Genomic DNA, 20,915 nt, shown 5'->3' with positions numbered 1-20,915 from the left:
TCACTCAGTGTCATTTTATCTTTTTATTACAAAAGCATTCTGCTTTCCGATGCCACCCCTAGTTAGGGTAGAACGAGATAAAAATAACCACTATGGACATTATGAAATAGAAATCTATTAGAGAAATAAGACTCATGACATTGTGGGATGAGCTGGGGAAAACAAAGGTTCAGACTGGTGATTTGAAGGTTCAGACAATCACTAACCAAAACTTAAGAAACTAATGGGTTTAGATAAGGATATATCTAGACAGAATATTGAAGGTGGCAACTGTCTTCTTTTAGTTGTATATAATGAGGAAAGGAGGTAAGAATAGAAAAGAACTGTTCACTTAGTTTTCAATCAGAATATAGAGGAAATGTTACCAACTCAGGACATGAAGGGTGAGAAAATATAGCTTCCTCATTTCCAGCTTCTCCAGGCACCAATAGACTCTTAAAGTAAAAAATGGTCTCATAACAAAGAAAAAAATTGAAATGTCTTCTTAGAGTCAAGATAGAAATTATATGGGCTTAAGACCTCTTTAAGCCTGTACTAGTCTGTTCTAATGCTGCTAATAAAGATATACCCAAGACTGGGTAATCATAAAGGAAAGAGGTTTAATGACTCACAGTTCCGCATGTCTGGGGAGGCCTCACAATCAAGGCAGAAGACAAGGAGGAGCAAGTCACATCTTACATGTCAGCATGCAAGAGAGAGCTTGTGCAGGGGAACTACCCTTTATGAAACCATAAGATCTCATGAGATTTATTCACCACCACAAGAACAGTATGGGGGAACCACTCTCATGATTTAATTATCTCCACCTGGCCATGCACTTTACATGTGGGGATTATTACAATTCAATGTGAGATTTGGGTGAGAACACAGTCAAACCATATCAAAGTCCTCAGGAATATACAAAGATGTTTCTTTACAACTTGTAAGCTGGGCAAAATAGCTTGTAATAATCTTAAGTCTATGTCTTTTAAATCTTCTCTGCTGAATAAAAGGGCTTCCATAAATCCCATAGCATCTTCACTCTTTGGCCAAGACACAGACAAGCTTGTCTCAAGGAGATTTCAGAATGTGGTAGTTTTTTTCTAATGGGGTTCAAGAAAGCTCATAATTAAAAAAAAATACACTGTTTTAAACCAGAAGAAACAAAAAAGTTCAAAATAAAAGCAATGTCTGAACCTTTAACCATCTACAGATAAGCAGTAGGTTTAGAAAGCTGCTCAGCTGCAAAGCCAGGATGTTTCTTCCATAAATGGCATGCTGATTCAGAGTGGAGCTCAGAGCTCAGAGGGAGGAGCCACTAGGTACTGTGAAACTGCCCACATGTAACCCCATCCTATTTCAGAAGCGTTACAAGTCAGTGAGTGCAACGTGCTCGGCAACCTCTCACCCCCAGTTTTGTAAATGGAGTGTTTATTGTACTTATCCTATTCCTGTCTCACTATTGTAGGCTGGTTAGGTGGGATGCAGATAACTTTAGTACATGGTCTTCAAATCAAGTCATAGCCAATGAGTTTCATACACACCTGAACCTGATTTCATTGATGAAATCCTAAACTTTAGTTCTGGAAGATGGCTAAAAGATTTTGTTTTGGGGGCCTTGGTAGATGAGAGGTTTGTGTATTTTGCATGTTGTAAATAATGAATTATTAAGAGCCAGAAGAAAGACTTTTACTCTTCAAAGACAGCCCTTAAAGAACCATGCCTCCTCATAGTCAAGATCATGTGTAGTCTCTTCCCACAGTTAATCTAGTCTGGCCTTGTAAGTATTTTTAAATAATAGTTTAATAAAAAATCATTTTAAAATCAAATGTTAATTATTTCATTCATTTAAATCTTCTTTCCTTTTCCAAATCTTATGCCTGGCAAGTAATTATATAGGCCTACAATAAGAAAGGAGGCATGATTTGTTCTTTTCCCCTTATTTTTTCATCTCTTCCTCTTCCTTCTTCTCTTCCTCCTCTTCATTCTCCTCCTCCTCTTCTTCCTTCTTCCTTCTTTTTCTTCTTTCTTCCTCCTTCCTCCTTCTCCCTTTATCCTCCTTCTTTTCCTCCTCCTCCTCTTCATCTTCTCCCTTTTCTTCTTTCTTCCTCCTTCCTCCTTCTCCCTTTATCCTCCTCCTTTTCCTCCTCCTCCTCTTCTTCTTCTCCCTCCTCCTCCTCTTCCTCTTCCACTGCTGCTGCTGCTTTTAAGATTAGAGTCTAGAGAAGACCTCATATTACCAAATCTATAGGCATTAGTTTCCATTAAGTAACTTTTTATAGTTCTCTTTTAAATCTTTAAATCTCTTTTTTGCTCTAGTTTGAGGTGATAATGGCACCAATTTGGTCATTTCTCCTCAAGTTTCCTAGGAATGTAACTATCACCATATTTTAAAGTTTGATTTTTTTATTACTAATTTTCACTAGCTTTGAGACTTTAACCAAAATTATGAAGTAACAGCTGTACAGCATTTTATATTACTTTTATAATTGTAGGCCCCACTCCTCAAAGGAGGATTATATGAATAGCTCTTTCTCAGCATCCCTTATAGAGCAGGTGTAGGTTGCTCAAACAGATACATTCATGGAAGATGAATCACAATTATGCCATAAAGGAGAAATGGAAAAACTGTTTTGCTTTTGGTATCTATTTATCAAAGGCAGCAGTGTCAGAAAGGCCAAAAGACACGTACATGGATTGCTGTCTGCAGGATCAGCAGTATGCAGAATCGGGAGTCCACTGCTTCATGGTGGTCATTGCAATATCCTAACCATTTTGGGAATGTATTTTCTCGTATGATTCTTCTATTAGGGTTCTCTAGAGGGGCAGAACTATCTATCTATCTATCTATCTATCTATCTATCTATCTATCTATCTATCTATCTGTCTATCATCTATAAAGGGGAGTTGATTAAGTTTTAACGCACATGATCACAAGGTTCCACAATTGGCCATCTGCAAGCTGAGGAGCAACGAAGCCAGTCCAAGTCCAAAAGCTGAAGAACTTGGAGTCTGATGTTCAAGGGCAGGAAACAATCAGCATGGGAGAAAGATATAAGATGGGAGGCTAAGCCAGTCTAGTCTTTACACATTTATCTGTCTGCTTTTTATTCTGGCCATGTTGGCAACTGATTAGATTGTTCCCACCTGGATTAAGGGTAGGTCTGCCTTTCCCAGCCCATTGAATCAAATGTTAATCTCCTATGGCAACGCCGTCACAGACACATTCAGAAGCAATACTTTGCATCCTTCAATCCAATCAAGTTGACACTCAATAATAATCATCACAATTCCCTTACAGCCTTTGTTATTGATTGCTTTGAGCCTGAGTCTTTAACTCTGAACCCCAAATAAGAATCAAGTCTGCCTTGCCCAGAATTTCACAATTTTTAATATTGCATTTAATATTCCCTTGTTCATACATTCTTTTAATTTGCTTAAAGAATATTAATTGTTGCAAATATTACCAGTTTCTCTACATACTTGACTGTGAGAGCAACTCCTCTTCAAATTTATTTAATCAAAGTTATCTTTTAAAATATATCTGTGGGATAATGTCAATGGTACTGGTCAAAACTCACGGATTCGAAAATCAGTATTGGGACTGTCTGTCTTGAGGAATACTTGAGAAGCATTGGATTTCCATCTGTGCAAAATCACGTACCACAAACACACAAGGCAAGAAACTTTTTCTGTGTACTGTTGGTACAACAGGGATTCAGATGTGACACCTGGCCTGAAATGTAAGGCAAATAACTAGAACAGCTACATTTATTGTATACTTACTATGTGCCAAGCACAGGGCTAAGCATTTGATATGAATTACTCATTTTTTTTTCTCAAAATGAATTTGCAAAATTGGTATTCTCAAAAATTAGACGTATCCATTGGAGATGAAAAAAGCATCATTGCAAAAGCTATTTTGCACTAAGGCTTAAAGCTAGGATATGCTTAAAATTAAAAGCCAACCATACACTTTGACACTAAGCTTAGTAATTTTTCATAATGTCAATTTGTTTTTCAATTTAAAATAAAATCTATCTGATAAAAGAAAATGCAAGAGGCCAGGGTAAACTTTACTTTGGACTTGGAGTCAGAAACCAAAGTTCCATTTTGTTTTCCCTGCAGGCAATGATACTTTGACCTTGGGCAGATCACAGAACATTGACTGTAAAACTATTTTTAATAGCCAAACACTTTTCCTCACAAAGTCGGAAATCAATGCTTTATATGCTAAAAGTAGAATCCAAACCATTAAGCTCCTAATAGGCCCTCCCTTAGTAATGAACAGCAGATTTAGGAAAACTACATACACACATACAGCTAGTATCCCTCTACATCCTCTACCTCCACCTTCTGTGCCCACTCCAACGAGAGTCCAGATACTAGGAACTGGCGTTTACTGATGCTCAGTTCTGGCAGGAACTTATCCAGTCTTTCACATATTCTTTATTTCTTTGGTCTTTCATGACTAATCCATCTGATTCCAACAATTGTTTACACAGTGACACACATCCTTTTCATTCCTTTGTTCTCCTCTCCCATTCTGGCTTTCTTAATCTGCTCAACTGGTTTCTCTTTCTCCTTATTTTGTGACTCTACTCATGACTGCTTCGGGCGGACTTAGTGATACACCACCACTCAGGGGAAGGGAAGCTGTACATTTTGAAGTGATGTAAGAGAGAGACCCTCTTTCCATCTTCAAGGACTTTCTAAAATTCCCACAAATTTGTTCAGAACATCTTTGAAATTATTTTCCATCATCCTGATTAAACTTATTTCTCCTTAACCTCTAAAACTCATGAAAATAAAATTTTTCATTTTGTCATGGTTTTTCTCTTTGATACTACAGCAGTAATTTCATAATTTTTCATTGGTAGTCTAAATACTGCTTCAACTGTACTTAGTGATAAGGAGGCATTTGTTAGAAGCCAAGAAACTAATCATTTATATAACAATGCTTATTTGAATGTGTTCCAGACTCTTAACAACTGTTTGATAAAAGTCAGTAATGCAGTCTATCAGTGTTTGAGAAAATATTCAATGACTTAAACATCACGACTTTATAAATTCCTCGATTCCCCTGACCTTTGTTTAGGCAGCATATTCAAATTCTCCATGTCTCAAACTTTCCTCTGTAAATCAAAGTAATTGCATTAGCATAGAAGTTGTTTAGGTGCCTTCTATTGGAAGTATCACATATGTCTTTTCCACCTACATAAACATGTAATTAAAATGAATTTATATAAACATTAGAAACTATTTATAAAATACATCAGTCTTGTAAATATTGCTTATTTCTTAAAACATAAACTCCCTGAGGTTAAGCATAAATACTCTTTCTGCACAAAATACACCATCATGGACATTACATAAGGGTGATGTTCAAAGAACAACATTAGAAGACCTTTTATTCCAGGAATCATAACCCAATTTTTAATACATAATATGAAAGCTTCTAGAAAATGAGTTTTAATGTATTTCCATTTTAATTAATGACAGCCCAGAAGTTAAATGGTTTTCCATGGAACTCCTGAAAAATAAATCATATTACTGAATAGCATACAAGCATTGTATAGCATGGCTAGAACAAACTACACATTTTAAATGATAGCCCTTTTTTTTTTTTTTTTACCACCATTGTTAAAAGGTATGGGTGATATAAAGTCATTACATTCTCCAAGTTAATGTCACATGCTAGCACCAAACATGTCCTCTGCCTTGTCAATTTTTGCCAGTAAGAACAAATAAAGCTACCACTGGCTAATGAAGACAATAGCTTCCATGTTGGTGTATACATTTCATCATTAATATATTAGCCATTACACAGCAAAAACAAAAATAGATTACCTGACTGTCATTGTTTACTGGATTTCTCTTCCACAGCACTTGTCCTCCTCCAAAAATAATAGCTTGTTTTACCTCACACAGTTATTGGAAGTACCAAATTAGATAAAACATGTGAGGCACTTGTGAATATTTACTAAACATTAGCTATTTGATTCTTATTTAAACTGAAGGACTAATACAAAGAACCAAGACCGAAGCATACAGTAGATGTAGCAAGGGATGAGAACCCAGGATGCTGGGCTTGCTCTGATGTTAAGACTCTTTTCTCAATGCATTTAGGCATGATAAGTAAATAAAGGGGAAACGAGATAGGATATATACACAATGAGCCATACTCCAATATCACTTGTACAGGTTGGAATCTAGAAGTCAAGAAAGGCTGGTATTCAACAAACCACTTCCATTTCAGTCAAATCTTCTTCACTACTAGGTAGTAGAGAAAAATGTTGAACTTGAAGATGTTTTACTATCTCAGTGTCACTTTAATAAATCTGTAATGTCTTCTGGACGGTAGTTTATTTTCAAAGGGATAAATTTTAGTCAAGTAACTTTAGCTAAAGGATTGAGAAAATGTTTGAATTTGATTTTTTCTTTAAGGGATGATTCTTTTGTATTCATTAAATAAATATGTTTGAACCTTTGCCATGTTAGACAATGTTAGGTGATTCTTGCCTAGGGGCCATGTTACAGGATCTAGTGGTATTCTACTTGTTTCTAAATTACTTTGCCAACAAAACACAATGAGCATTGGTTAGGGTCAGGATTCCTAGAGTCAGAGCTTAATACATGATTTATTTAGGAAATGTCCTCTGGAGGAACCTGCAAGAGGGTAAGGGAAAAAAGAGGATAGGGCAAAGCAAAGAATACAGCAAATATATGGTTTCAGAAGAAGTTTTAACCTTAGACTAATGCCAAGAAAAGCTCTGGAGCAAAAGCTGTAGCCTGCCCAGAGTGAAGAAAGGAGGTTTTACACCAGCATGTCAGTCATTGGGCTTATGTCAAGCAGGGAGGGAAGAAAAAAGTGTAAGCTTTTAAATACTTCTAGGAAAGGTGATTTGAGGTTAACCAAGAGATATTCTACCAGAAAAGGGTGAAGGTGTAAACTGTTGTCAGCTAAAACAAAGCAGCTGGGACACACGAGTTTGCTGGCACAATAAAGGGAACCTAAATGTGTCACAAACACAATCTGCTCTATGGTAAAGGACAGAGCCACTTATGGAACTCTAAGACAAGAACCATATGATATTAAAAGAAACAAAACAATCATATTTATGGCAGTTTTCTCCTAATATTTATTGAATTTTGGAGAGGTCAGATTTGACCAAGAGACCCAGAAAGATGGACGAAAGCCTAAAATGTCAAATAATACGTGCCAAAAATGTGCTAATAGTTTACATGTATTAACTAACTTTATATTTCAACTGTCCTGTAAGAGTTTCTTACTTTTACAGATGAGGAAACTAGAGGTCAGCAAGGTTAAATCACTCATCAGTGATCACACAACTGTCATAAGTAGGATCCACCTCTGTTGTTCTCTAAACACCTTGATTTTTCTGTTTTGCTGTCTGTGCTTTAGCTTCTCCATTTACAACAGGAGGCACAGCAATTAGATTATATCTTCAGGATAATGATTCTATTAATAGAAATATATTGAGGTCATAAAAATACCTTGAGTAACTTTACAAAAAAGATAGTTTCTGGGACCCTACTTAATATATTCAAAGAGATTCTCCACGAATAGCTCTCCAGAAAAATGGTTTAAACATCAGAAACATTTCTAGGACTCAATGTTTGCAAATTGATGAACTAGATTAAAACATTTCAATACACCAATAGACTAAAATATTTCAATACATCAAAACCATTGGCTTTGGAACAAAGGGAACTTACCCATTACAGTTACAATCAATGAAGCATTTTACAGAAGTGACCTAAAATGTTTATATTCAGAGTAGTTTTACATACGGCAGCCTAGCAATTGTCCCAGAGTCTGGGATCTTTAAGCAAACAAAGTGGAATATTTTTGAGGTCATGTTCACAAGATGAAAACTGCCTTCTTCCAGTAAAAAAAAGATGAAGAAATGTGAAGACGTGGTGAACAAAGTTGAGATAATTAGGAGAAATGCCCAGAAAGGCAAATTAAGTAGAGAGAAGGCAGCAGCAAGGATATCTCAGAGTACATTGAACAAAAAAAGAAAGAAAAAAAAAGTTGAAGTTCCCGTGAGCAGAGGTATGCAAGTCATAGAAAGAGTGTTGCTTAAGCCTTTATAGTTAAGTCTAATAAAGATAAGGAAATATTTAGAATGCTGAAAGTCATGACATCATGTAAGCAACACAATATGCAAAGATGAAGCATACATAAAGGAAACAATAATCTCATGTAAAATTAGAATGACAAAGAGATTGAGGGCTATCGGTCATTCTTCACAGAAGTGTTCACTAGGATTTGAAATAGAAACAGGACCAAACTGCTGTTTAGTTTTAGCTTGATGCATATATTAAATTGGGCTGGATATGGTGGCTCATGCCTGAAATGCCAACAGTTTGGGAGGCAGAAGTGGGAGAATTTTTGAGCCTGGGAGTTCACAGACCAAGGAGGGCAACTTGGTAAAACTCTGCCTGTACAAAAAAAAAAAAAAAAATTTCTGGTATGCTAGTGCACCCCTGTAGCCCCAGCTACTTAGGAAGCTGAGGCAGGAGGATCGCTTGAGCCCAAGAGGCACAGGTTGCAGTGAGCCTAGATTGCGCCACTGCCCTCCAGCCTGGGCAACAAAGGTAGACCCTGTCTCAAAAGAAAAAATAATACAATTCACTGGTTCAGTAAACCGGTTAAGGGTTCATTTTATAGGTTTTGTGTTTAAAAATTAACAATACTTTCCTATTATTAAAATAACAAATTAAACGCTCCTTTCAAACATTTTAAAAATCCATGTCAAAACTATAGCTCAAAAAGTGACTATAATTAAGATTTTTGTCCCTAAAATGAATATTACTAGTACTCAGTACAAATTGTGTACTCTGCTTTAACAAGATGCATTACAGTGTACATTCATACACCTTGGATAAGCTCCCAGGAATCATTTTGCAAAATGAAGAATATAAATTACTACTCAGTCACTAATCCTCAGAAAAAAATCCCTGAAAAGTATACTAATAGGTACATTGTAACTCTAGTTGTCATCAGAAAATATTTGTAACAAATATTCTCATTGCCTTGATTCAAGTTGAGTGGTCATGTGATTTTTCTTTTCTTTTTTTATTTGGCCAGTGAAATGTGAGCAGAAAGTATCATACAGCACTTTTAGCTGGAGGATTCAAGAGCCAAAACACAAGTCCATAGTCTATTTTATCCTCTATCTTGGCAATCTGCAACATCTCACATGCTGATTGTTTCATCTGTCTTCTTCCTAGAATAAGGAAAACGAAGACGAGGGCCTCCAGCCCACCAATGATCGACATGCAGTGTGAGCAAAGAATTATTTGTTTTATTTAGTCCTCAAGATTTAGAGGTGACGTGTCACTTCAGTATAGCCTTGGCATTCTGACTGATATGACTGCAGACTAGCATCTCTCCTGCTTTTGCTTAAAATAATGTGTTACTACTATAAATGGCCTGTTTTATATCTCAGGTTTAATTTAACAGTAATTGTAATAAATTAAATTCTCCTATTGAAGTAAAAAGCTTAAAAAAAAAAAAGTTTCTCTGTGAGGCATGATTCACCAGTGATTAAATAGTGCCTCGGGGAACCTAGGAACAGCATCATGAAGGAAGTCTTTCAGTCTTCTATCTCAGTAAGAGTTGTGCATAAGTCACAGAGTGGAACTTAGTCTCATTAACAGCAAAAAGCAATGACTGAAACACCCTAGAAAAGAAGGGGTGAGCCCTTCAGGCTGCAATCAACAGCTACTGGCAGAAGTTGTTCTTATGTGACTGTATTATAAAATACATACTGCTTTTTCATTGGCAGCAAGTCCTTTGCTGGGACCTGTTTTTTAAAAAAACACTCTACATGGGGAGGGGAACAAAGTTATCAGGAAAAGCGTTTAATCTCAGGAAATAACACATTCTAAAATGTTTGCTTAATTGTCACTATTTAAATACATGATTATAAAGAAAATCAGGCTACATTTACATGCAGTGAATTAATTCCAAAATTGTATATAATAATGCTGGCTTGGTAGGGTAATGGCAGAAGTGATTCTCTAACTTTTTTTCTTTCCAAGGACCTTTTAGGCAGCTGGTTAAGTGCCACAGAAGCTTCCCTCAACATGTCTGTTTGTTTTTTAATTTAAAGTTATTGTTTTAGCCAGGGATCTCCACAGAAACAAAACCAGTAAGAACCAATAGAATTTGTGTATATTGCAGTATAAGAAATTGGCTTACACAATTGCTATGATCTGAATGTTTTCACAAAGACTGATACATTGAAAGTCAATCACCAGTGTAATAGCATTAAGAGGCAGGGCCTGTAGGAGGTGATTCAGCCATGGGGGCAGAGCCCTCATGGATGGGATTAGAGTACTTATAAAAAGGCTTAAGGGAGGAAGTTGCCTGTCTGCCCTCCCAGCATGTGAAAACAGAGTGTTTGTTTTCTTTTGCCATTTTCACCCCTTACACTAAGTGAGAATATAGAAAAAGGCCCCCACCAGACACCGAATGCTTTCACCATTATTTTGGATATCCAGTGTACTAAGAGCAACAATGTTTGTTCTCCGTCTTCCTCCTAGAGATTATCTTTTGTTCTGAAGGGGAGATAGGGAATAAGGGCCCAAGTGGAGTTTCATGTTCTTTGCAATGGAGGCTGCTGTTCTTTCTCAGATCAGCATCACAAGGGGTGCTTTCTTAAAATTATCTGTAGTCTTTTCTCTGAGGACATTGTTGAGTTCATGAAGGACAACTCTGCAAAAGGGAGCAGACTTCACCATTTCTGTGACCCCCAGGAGCTTGATACTCTTACAATAGTGCACATTTGGCTTCCATTACTTCACCTATTCACTTACTGTCTTCTTCCGGTAAGTGTACAGTTTAAGTCCCCAAGGTAAGCCAGCATTTGTTATTTTCTAATCCTGTAAGCACCAGCCTCTTCCTAAATCTTGTGCCTCATGGTGGCTCTGCAATCACAACTTCCTGATAGTTTTTTTTTTTTTTTCTTTTTTAAGTGAAAACATCCAATTTGTTGGCCTTTTGATGTTGCTGTTGTTGTGGGTAGGAAAGATTGCCTTTTTACATCTCTACATGGCTTAGTTCAATACTGAATTATATATTTGCTTTAAGTGATTATGGACAATTACCAAATAAAATGAAAATATTAAGACTATATTTCACCAAATTTCCAAAAATTGAAATCATGCCTAGATTACTTTTTCATTGTGTAATTAAGCTAGAAGTCAATGAAAAAATCAAATTGAAAATGACTAATATTTAAAAACTGAGGAATATACTTCTTAAATAGCCAATATTTCAAGGAAGAAATCATCAATAAATTTCAAAGTATTTTAAACAGAGTAATATATATTAAACACATAGAAAAGACATAAAGCTTTGATTAGAGGGATATTTTTAACATTAAATTCAAAATCAAAAGGTAAAAATCAAATATTTGTGTATTTGTCTCAAGATATTTTAAAAAGAGTAAAGCCAAAGGTATTATAAGAAAGATAATAAATATACGAAATTAATTAAATACAAACAATAATAATGAACAGAGACAACATTTTTTTACATTGGATGAGTTATAACACTTATAACTTCTAGCAGGAATGTTACAGAATAAAAAAGAAAACACCCAAACACTGATATTCTATATTTAAAAGGGGACTTCAGGAGATAAGACTACATATAGTAAAAAGTAGTAAGATTACAAATTATTTTATCCAATTTTTAAATTTTAGAAAAATTCAACAAATTTCTTGAAATAAAACTTACAAAATCATCTTAAGAGGAAAAGAAAACAAGATAGTCACGTATGTATTCAATGAAGTAGGCTTATGTTTAAAATCCTCAGACAGAAAAAGGCCTAGGACAAGAAATTTTACTAGTTAATTCTTCTAAATATTTAAGAAAGAAATAAGAACAATCTTATACTAAATCTTCCAAACAGTGGAAAAGACAAAACATTTAATAATTTGCTTTAAAAAAACAGAATTAAAGTGATTCTTCTTTACTGGAAGAAAACATCAAATTAATCAGATTTTCTTACTAGAAAAGAAAATTAGAGATTAATCACATTCATGAACTTAGGTGTAAAAATCATAAAGAAAATATTAGCAAATGGAATCCAGCAATTATAAAAAGCATAATACTTCATAGTCTAGTTAGGTTTATTTTAAAAATGAGAAACAAATTTAAAATTTAAAAACAAATATAATTCATAGTATTCAAAGAAAAAATGTAAATTTCCTTATAGTCAGTAGAACAGATGCACAAAAATATTTGGTAAAACTTAATACCTGCTGATAATAAATACACTAATACATCAAGCACAAGAGGGCCAAAAAAAGTCTTCCTTACTTTACTCCAATAAATGACACCTACAAAAACTTAAAACTTAATAAAGTAACTTTTAGTTGTGAAATAGTGCACATTTTTCTTTGACATTGGAAAAAAGATCAGAATATCTACTGAACATTCTAACAAAGTTTCCAGGTATATAATAAAGCAAGCAAGCAAGCAAGTGAGGGAAGGGAAGGGAAAGGGAAGGAAAGGAAAAAGGAAGAGGAAAAGGAGAAAGAAGGAGGGAAGGAAGAAAGGAAGGAGGGAAGGAAGAGAGGCAGGGAAGCAAGGGAAAGAAGGAAAGAAAATACGCTACTACTAAAGTTAAACATTATAAGCCTTGTGTCCCAGAAATTTTATCCTGGGTAAATACTCAAAATAAATGAGTGTCTGTATCCACCAAAAGATGTTTTCAAGAATATAGATAGTCATATTATTCATAACAGCCTAGTACTAGAAAAAAAAGTTAATGTCCACCAATCATTGGTATTCTAAAGAAACACAGCACCACAAAGACAACACCAAACTGCTGATCTTTGTAAGAAAATTAATTATCACAGGCATTATATAGAATGAAGGAAGTCAAATGCGAAATGAAAACACATTATATTGTTAAATTATTATGAATTTTTAGAACCGGAAATATGAATCTGTTGAGATAGAGATCAAAATAATAGTTGACTTTGTCATGTATTTAGAGGTGGTAATGTCAGTTGATATGGAGTTCAGGGAAACATGCTGTGGTGATGAGTTATTCCCATTTCCTGACCTGAAATGTGTTTATGCCAATACTTACATATAATTTACACTGATATATGCTTAAAATGTGTACACTTATGTACATAATATTTCAATTGAGATTTTAAAAAAGAGAAATCCCTAATGTAGATGATGGTTTGATGGGTTCAGCAAACCACCATGGTACGTGTATAACTATGTAACAAACCTGCACATTCTGCATATGTATCCCAGAACTTAAAGTATAATAAAAATAAATAAAAGAAATAAATAAACCTTAAAAATAAGTCTTATTTATAAATTACTGTTTTGATCCTGAGACTTCTTGAAGCAAAGTTATCTAGTGAAAAGGAGATTATTATACACTTAAATTTTGAAAAATATGACAAATGTAACAGGCATTAATGAAGTTTATTGGGAAACACCAGAAGGAAATGTTAATATTAAACTCACTATGCCCCCAAACTTACAAATGTCTTACAGGAAGATTCAACTAAAAACAGGTGTGATCAATCTATAATTCAGTGTATTACAGAACAGTAATTTCTTTGAAAGGGCCACACCCAGTTAAGAACAAGATAAAAAGACTAAGCAGAAATTGTCAAATCCAAAATTATGATGTCGTATTAGACTTAAAGTCAACCTATATATAATTGAAGGGAATATAACTTAACATTATACTTCCTTTAACCTCTCTTATTGGCTATCAAAATCACTTGAAATCTCAAATTATGACCTTACTTGAAAAGAGTTCAGTCCATCAAACACATACGTACCAAGCACCTGCAGTTTCCCAAGCACTGTGTTAGGTGTATCATGATGAAATAAAGGACTTATTCTATCCTTAAAGCAAAACCCAATCTAATATTGACAGACTTCCTCCTTGGCTGAATTTTAAATAGGCTCCTTTGAGCGTCCTTTTAGGCTAAACCAGAACATTGTCTTTCTTCTGTCTTTGACCTGTGTAGCCCAGTCTTAGCAAGAAATCTGCAAAGTCAGTTTATTCAGATTCTTCCACCTTTGATATCTGATCACCCTCAGTATCTGCTCGGATTTCTCATCCCCTACTTTTGCTATCACCCTGGCCTACCTTCAGCAAGATTCCTGCTAAGTTAACTCAGTAAAAATATGCCTACCTTTGATATCTGCTTTTAGTAATTTTCTATCAACTCACCTCTTCATTCTGCTCATTGGATATAAATCCCCAGCAATCTTTGCTGTATTCAAAGTTGAGCCCAGTCTTTCTTATTGCAATAGTATTGAATAAAGTCTTCCTTATTTTAACGAGTGTCAGAATATTTTTTAATAATAGAAAGCCATATTTACAAAAAAGCATAATAAAATATAATAGTTATAATAATATGTATAATGATACAATTTAATAAAAGGCTAACATGTAAGGCATAAAAAATATCTAAGAGTGAATGTAATCTTTACCTCTGTTCGGTGGGCTGTTGGTATAGCACAGAGGACGTAACATATGAACAAATATTGATGGATAAAATGCATTTGGCAGATAAAAGAAGACAAAAATCATTCTAGAAAAAAGCAATTATGTTATAGAGGCATGGATAAATACGGAGCATTCATGGAACTAAAAATAGTTCATTATTATTTAAGTGTTAATGCCATCATGGAAAACTAGATTAGGCATCATCCAGAGGAACATGGACTATGATTTACAAATGAAAGCAGATGTTTAGGGGTATCAAGTAGGGAGGGAAGTAATAGGATCATATTTTAATGTTTGGTAAATTTTTCCAGAAACTTTAATGACAATTATTTGAGTGGATAATATAGGAGACTGGTAGACAACTTCCTACGGGAAGTTTTCAGAAAAATGTAACTATAAATATTACTAAGCAACAATTTATTATAACTGTGGAAATAGAGGTAATGATTTATAACAGAAATTTAGAAATTAATATAAATAATACCTTTTCATTTAATTAGCTTTTGAAGCAGGGGGCAAAATTTGGGAGAAGGCAAGGGGCACTAATGACTCCCAAATTGTGAGGTTCATGATGCCATCAACCAAATGGACAAGTACAGATTTTTAAATGCGTGTTTCAAAAAAATAGTGAATGGCTATGGAAAATTTAGGTGGACATTCTACATAAGCAAAAATCTTTAATGCTGATAATGGTGATCATCATGGTGACTATGATCACGATACCGTTGGATTGTTTAACATTTGTCATTTCAAGCTTGTGTCATATGCTTTACATATATTAACCTACTGTAATTAATTCTTACATTTAACACATTAATTGAATTAGTTTATTCAAATCTATTATTTCCATTTTGCAAAGGTGGAAACTGAGGCATAGGAAAATTAAGTAACTTGACAAAAGCTACGAAACTAGTAAGACACAAAATCTAAGTTAAAAAAAATCTAAATTTCATGCACTAAATCATGAAGCTTCAGAAACACAAGAGAAGACTCAGGATTATGAAAGGAGAGTAGTCATAAGATGAGAAATCATGTCAAGATAAATTACCTGGTTGGGAAAAATATAACATCAGAGTAATCTTGCCTAAAACCAGGTCACCTAAAACAGAACTGACCTTACACTTCTTTTACATTTAGATACGTTTTTATCAAGTGTGAAAACCTCAATACTTCTTAAATGTACAACCTCAGACAACTCACTTATTCGCATTGCTTCTTTTATTTTCATATCTGGGTTAGTTTGATATGCCGATTATTGAACTTCCTCTTAAATCTTAAATTTTAGAATTCAGAATAAGCTTGCAAAAATATTCTTACTCTAAATTAATTTTAGAGTTCACGGATAATCTTGCAAGGAAACATGGAATAATACTGACTGAATATGCAAAAAGATTTTTTGTTTTAACTTCACAAATATTCTTTTAAGGAAGCATGAAATAAATATGTTCTTTCTTAATATATCTATGTATTAGATGGTAATTTATCACAATGATCCAACTAAAAGCTAATTTTCCCCACACGCACCTGTATTTGTGACAGTTTTTATCATAATTACTCTTAATAATTTCAAAGTCAACAAACATGAGTTGAAATTTGGCTACCAATTATGCAATACCATTTCATTTAATTTGGCTATTTCAAGCCGAATTTAAAATAATCTCTGTTAGCACAAGTCATGTTTTGCTGGATTCTTCTAGGGGACTGACTGTATTGAATTTGTTATTTCAGTAACTCAGCAATAGACTGTTCTATGCAATCTAGGTGAGGCACTTATCTTACAAAAGCAGCAGCAATTTGACGAGTGGAGATAAATTACATAACTGAAAATGACTAGGCTATGTCAGTCAGCTCCTAAGGACATCTAGCTACTAGAAAATCTCAGTGTTACTGTTATCGATTCTAAGACAGCAGTTAACAATTCTAAAAGGTTTATTCAAAAGAATCATTTTTAAAATTTACTTATTTCAGATTAAATCAAAGAGGATCTTTAAAGAAGAGTTGCCTATTTATTAACAATAAAGATAAAGAATGCTTCTCTTACCTCATTCTTTGCTTTTTTTTTTTTTTTTTCATAATTCCTCTATGGCAATACAATGTTGTTCACATTAAGAAATTAATACAAAAATTTATTTTTGAATTTCAGTTCTGTGTCTGATTTGAAGCAGGCACTTTTGGCCTTCCTTTCGTAACTTTTGTGATATGAAGAAATTCATGCTGCTTGCATCAATACATGAATCTATATTGTACTAACATCCAATATCCTTCAATATATGCCATGTAATTTTCAAAAGTTAATATTTTTTCTTGGAAAAAACAAATCCACTATCTCTTATGTGGATCGAGTACTCTGAATGGTTATTAAAAAACAAAGAAAGTTATATATCCTATTTCAACTGACAGATCAAAGTATAATTTTCAGTCCGATGACTCAGCATATAAAATAAAGGGTTTCATGGAATGTTAGGACTATATAGATTTTCAACTCTCACTTATACAAAACTTCCATTTTTGGTACTTAGAAACTTAGGTCAGGGGAAGAGAAATAAGCAGCCCACAGTGACACAGGAAGGTAATGGCAGAACTGAGACTCAAAATCAAGTTTCTGCCTTCTAAACCCAATGCTCATTTCCATTGCACTCTACTTCTCCAAAATATATGGCCAGTACCAAAATTTGGATGAGAATAACATAGCAGATTTTCTACTTTTGTTATTACTGGGTCCACATTGTTCTGAAAACAGAATGTGTTTAATCATGTTGACTACTTGGCCAATTTAACTATGTATTATGCCACTTACCTATCCCTTTGTTTACTTCTCACCTTAGTTTTTGGCCACTATTTCAATAAAACTAGAAGTGATTTTACACAAATTGGGAGAAAATCAATGGAAGACCTTGTTGGTCACCAAGGCAACAACATACACTGCAGCATCTCTCCTGAGTTCCAGTAGTGTACTCTTATTCAGCCAAAAGCAAATGTTTGAACACTGGACATCAGCTTCAGCTGATCCCCTATTCCTTGGGTTCAGGAATCACTAGAGCATTTGTTTAACTGTTATATATCTGCATGAACACTAAGGAGTCTTCTGAGAAATCGTTAAAGCTCAGGGAAGAATCCATCTTATTTGATTAAATAGCAAAGTTTTAGTCATTAGGGAAGAGAGTCCATTTTGAGTACTGTTTTGTTTTTTTCACTAATATTTGTCTCTCAGAATAGGCTAACCCCTAATGGATCCACGTCTTGGTTCTACAAACCACAGGAAATCTGGAGATAAAAATGCAAAGAGCTTGTTCACTGAAAATTCTGCAAAATGTTAAAAAAGCCATAAGGTGATGTTGATTATATAATATTAAGTAAAGCAAAATGAATGCTAGATTCACTTTGTGATGAGCAATCACTGAGTTTTTCATCCAGAGAACATACGGCCTCCACTTTGTGAGATGATGTTGCTGTCCAGCGAAGTAGGCAGTAACCAGTGAACTTTGGGCAGGAAATAATGTGAAGTTACAATTACTCAGCAGAATAAGAACTGTTTGTAAGGATGTGAAGACCCTCAAAAAATAGTTAAGGATATCCCAGAAAGACAAAAGATACGGAGAAATCCTATGGTGGACTGAAACTTCACATGAAAAAGTATTTGTTTGATGAATTAAATTATTACTAAAAAATGTGACCCCTTAAGCTGAAAGATAAAAAGAAAACTCAGGTTTCATTTGCAAACATTATGGATACAATAATTCTCCTATCTTCTAAAATCTACTAAAAGGACTCGATGAATCTTACATTAAGTGTCTTCATCCAAATCATTTGGTACCCTAGGTAAACAGGTGCACCTACAAATTAAATAGCAGAAAGAAAGAGGTGTAAAGAAAGAAAATTCCTTTGGGATCTACAAACATTTTGACTTTAATCTTGGAACTGAAAGCCCATTACATTGCCATATGGGAGAAAGCTATCCAACAATTTATTCACACATATAGATTCTGACATCATGTTAAACTTTGCAATCGCATTCACAACAGCTTATAAAAATGAGATGTATAATACAGAGTTTCCTTCCCCTCCAAATAAAAATTATTTTATAAATGTATGTCTCAGTTGATACCTTGGATTTTTGACCCCACCTCTTTTTGCTTTTTTGCTTTGAAGATCTAGTAGAGTAACCTGGTGAAAAATACATGTATTACTGTATTTCTCAAATCTTACAGGCAATGTTGAGTGAAAGCAGCAATACCTAACAAGATATCCCATTTAAACATGTTTTACTTTTATATAACATTTTTAAAAGGAAAAACTAAAATTTGTTTTTACAATGTTTACATAATTACTGAAACCATAAAGAAAAGCAAATTTAATACAGTGCTGTCTATGGTAGGAAAGAGGGTACTTACCGTTGGTAGAAGCTTATGAAATGTTGGAAAGGTCATTTTTCTTGACCACTATAATTATTTGTTAAATGGAATATGTTTTTATAGACTTTTTTGTATATGTGCTTTATTTCACAATCAAAACAGCTAAGAAAGATTTACCCTTCATTTTCTCTAGCATAATAAAATATTTTTGGTTCTGATAGAGACAGTATCCTATAAATAGACAATAGATCTTACGAGATGCCAAAATTGAATAGTGTTCTTGGCAAAGTTTGTCCACTCTCTTGTTTGTTGCTTTTGTGTTTGTATAATAATATGAAGAATTACTATTTTAAAAAAATTACATAATAACTACTCATGCCAAAATATTTTACAGAGATTTTCATAAAATACTCCTTTAATTTAAAATCATACTACTACTGCTGTAATCACTGCCAATGGCAGCAGGACTGATTTGGGCTGAAACAAATCTTAGATATAGGCTCCAAGGTGTATTTTATATGTGTCACCTACATTTCAATGGAAATCTCAATGTTCTCGTCAAATGTCTAAATTATTAAAGCATTCCTCAGAGATGGGCTGATAGGGTTTCCCTCGTGTCTAACTACCTAATATTTTAAATCAGTTGCTATGATATTGGACCCTGCTGCTTCTTCCTTGGCAGGCTTTGACTCTCTTCTGTCAGTAAGATTCAAGTTTAATTAATTCTCTGGACAGTTCATCTGGCATAGATTCCTCTCTAGAGAGCCACCTCTTCCTCTCGGACTTACACTCCTTGCTGCAGCCACTCTGGCAAGCAACATCTCTGTCTGGAGGTAGGAATCTCTTCAAGGGAGCAATGAAGGCAGACTACCTGTATAATTTACTATCAGAAAAAGGGAATACTTATCCAAGATAGTACGACCGACAACTTCTCCTCTCTTCTCAAGAGTCACCCAACCTTTTTGACTCTCCCAATAAATGACAGAAAATGGCTTTCCTACTCCTAAGGCTATATGTCCTCCCCACTCTAATGCCAGTAACCAGCAATTCTTCATTCCCAGGTACGCAACTAAGGTCCAAACTGTGATGTTCAGATAAGCTGAGTCACAGAATCCAAACAAGGCCACAGAGTACACCATGTGAATGTGGGCAGAAACATTTTATAAAAAATAATACATAGGATGAGAGAGTAGCTATTGCTCACCGACTTAGGATTGAGTTCTGGCCCTGCCACTTACTAGCTGTTTGGTTCAGAGCACCTGCCTCTTGGGATATGAACATATATATTGCATGTAAAGGAGTGAGCATAGAGCATTGTATATAATAAATACTCAATGACCGTAAGGTGGTAGTATGCTATTCTTACTGCCACACTTGTAATTTTAAATCTTATGCAAATTATGAGCAATAATTTCAATTTTTATAAAAACCCACATATAGTATTATAAATAAAACCCAAAGCCATATGAAATGTTAATTTCAATTAGGCAGACTCTAGCAAACTCTAAAGAAAATAAACTATTCACTGTGTCCAAATGGACCTGGGTAATGTTGTTTCCCCATTTTATCATCACTCCTTAGACTCACTAACTTTCTAACAAACTCAAGCCCCTTGAAATGTCTGTTACTCCCATAACTGCACTCTGAGAGGAAATAATTATTGATACCTTGCACAAGCTCTTAATCCAAATTCTCCCACTCTGTGTCTAATTCCTTCAGATCACACTCTTAGCTAGGATTTATTTGTTACTTTAACCAGCTTGTCCACCACATGGGTCCTGTGGGTCTATATATTTTTTCAATAACCTTTGTAAGTAACCTATATTTTAACAGCAATGAATAATATTGCATATGGCAAAAACAAAACAAAACAAAAATTATCATGTAAATCAAACTGTTAACATACATTTAAATATTAGGCTATTAGTAAACAAAAGAGAAAAAAAGAAATAGAGCCAGTTTGCCACAAAGGGAGAATAACAAATAAACAAAAGCAAATGATTATTCTTGCCACACTATACAGGGTCTGGAGAGAAAAGAAAAGATAATT

The sequence above is a fragment of the Macaca mulatta genome, chromosome 9 (assembly GCF_049350105.2).
Source record: "Macaca mulatta isolate MMU2019108-1 chromosome 9, T2T-MMU8v2.0, whole genome shotgun sequence".
In the NCBI taxonomy this organism is placed as follows: domain Eukaryota; kingdom Metazoa; phylum Chordata; class Mammalia; order Primates; family Cercopithecidae; genus Macaca; species Macaca mulatta.
This window is presented reverse-complemented; position numbering follows the sequence as displayed.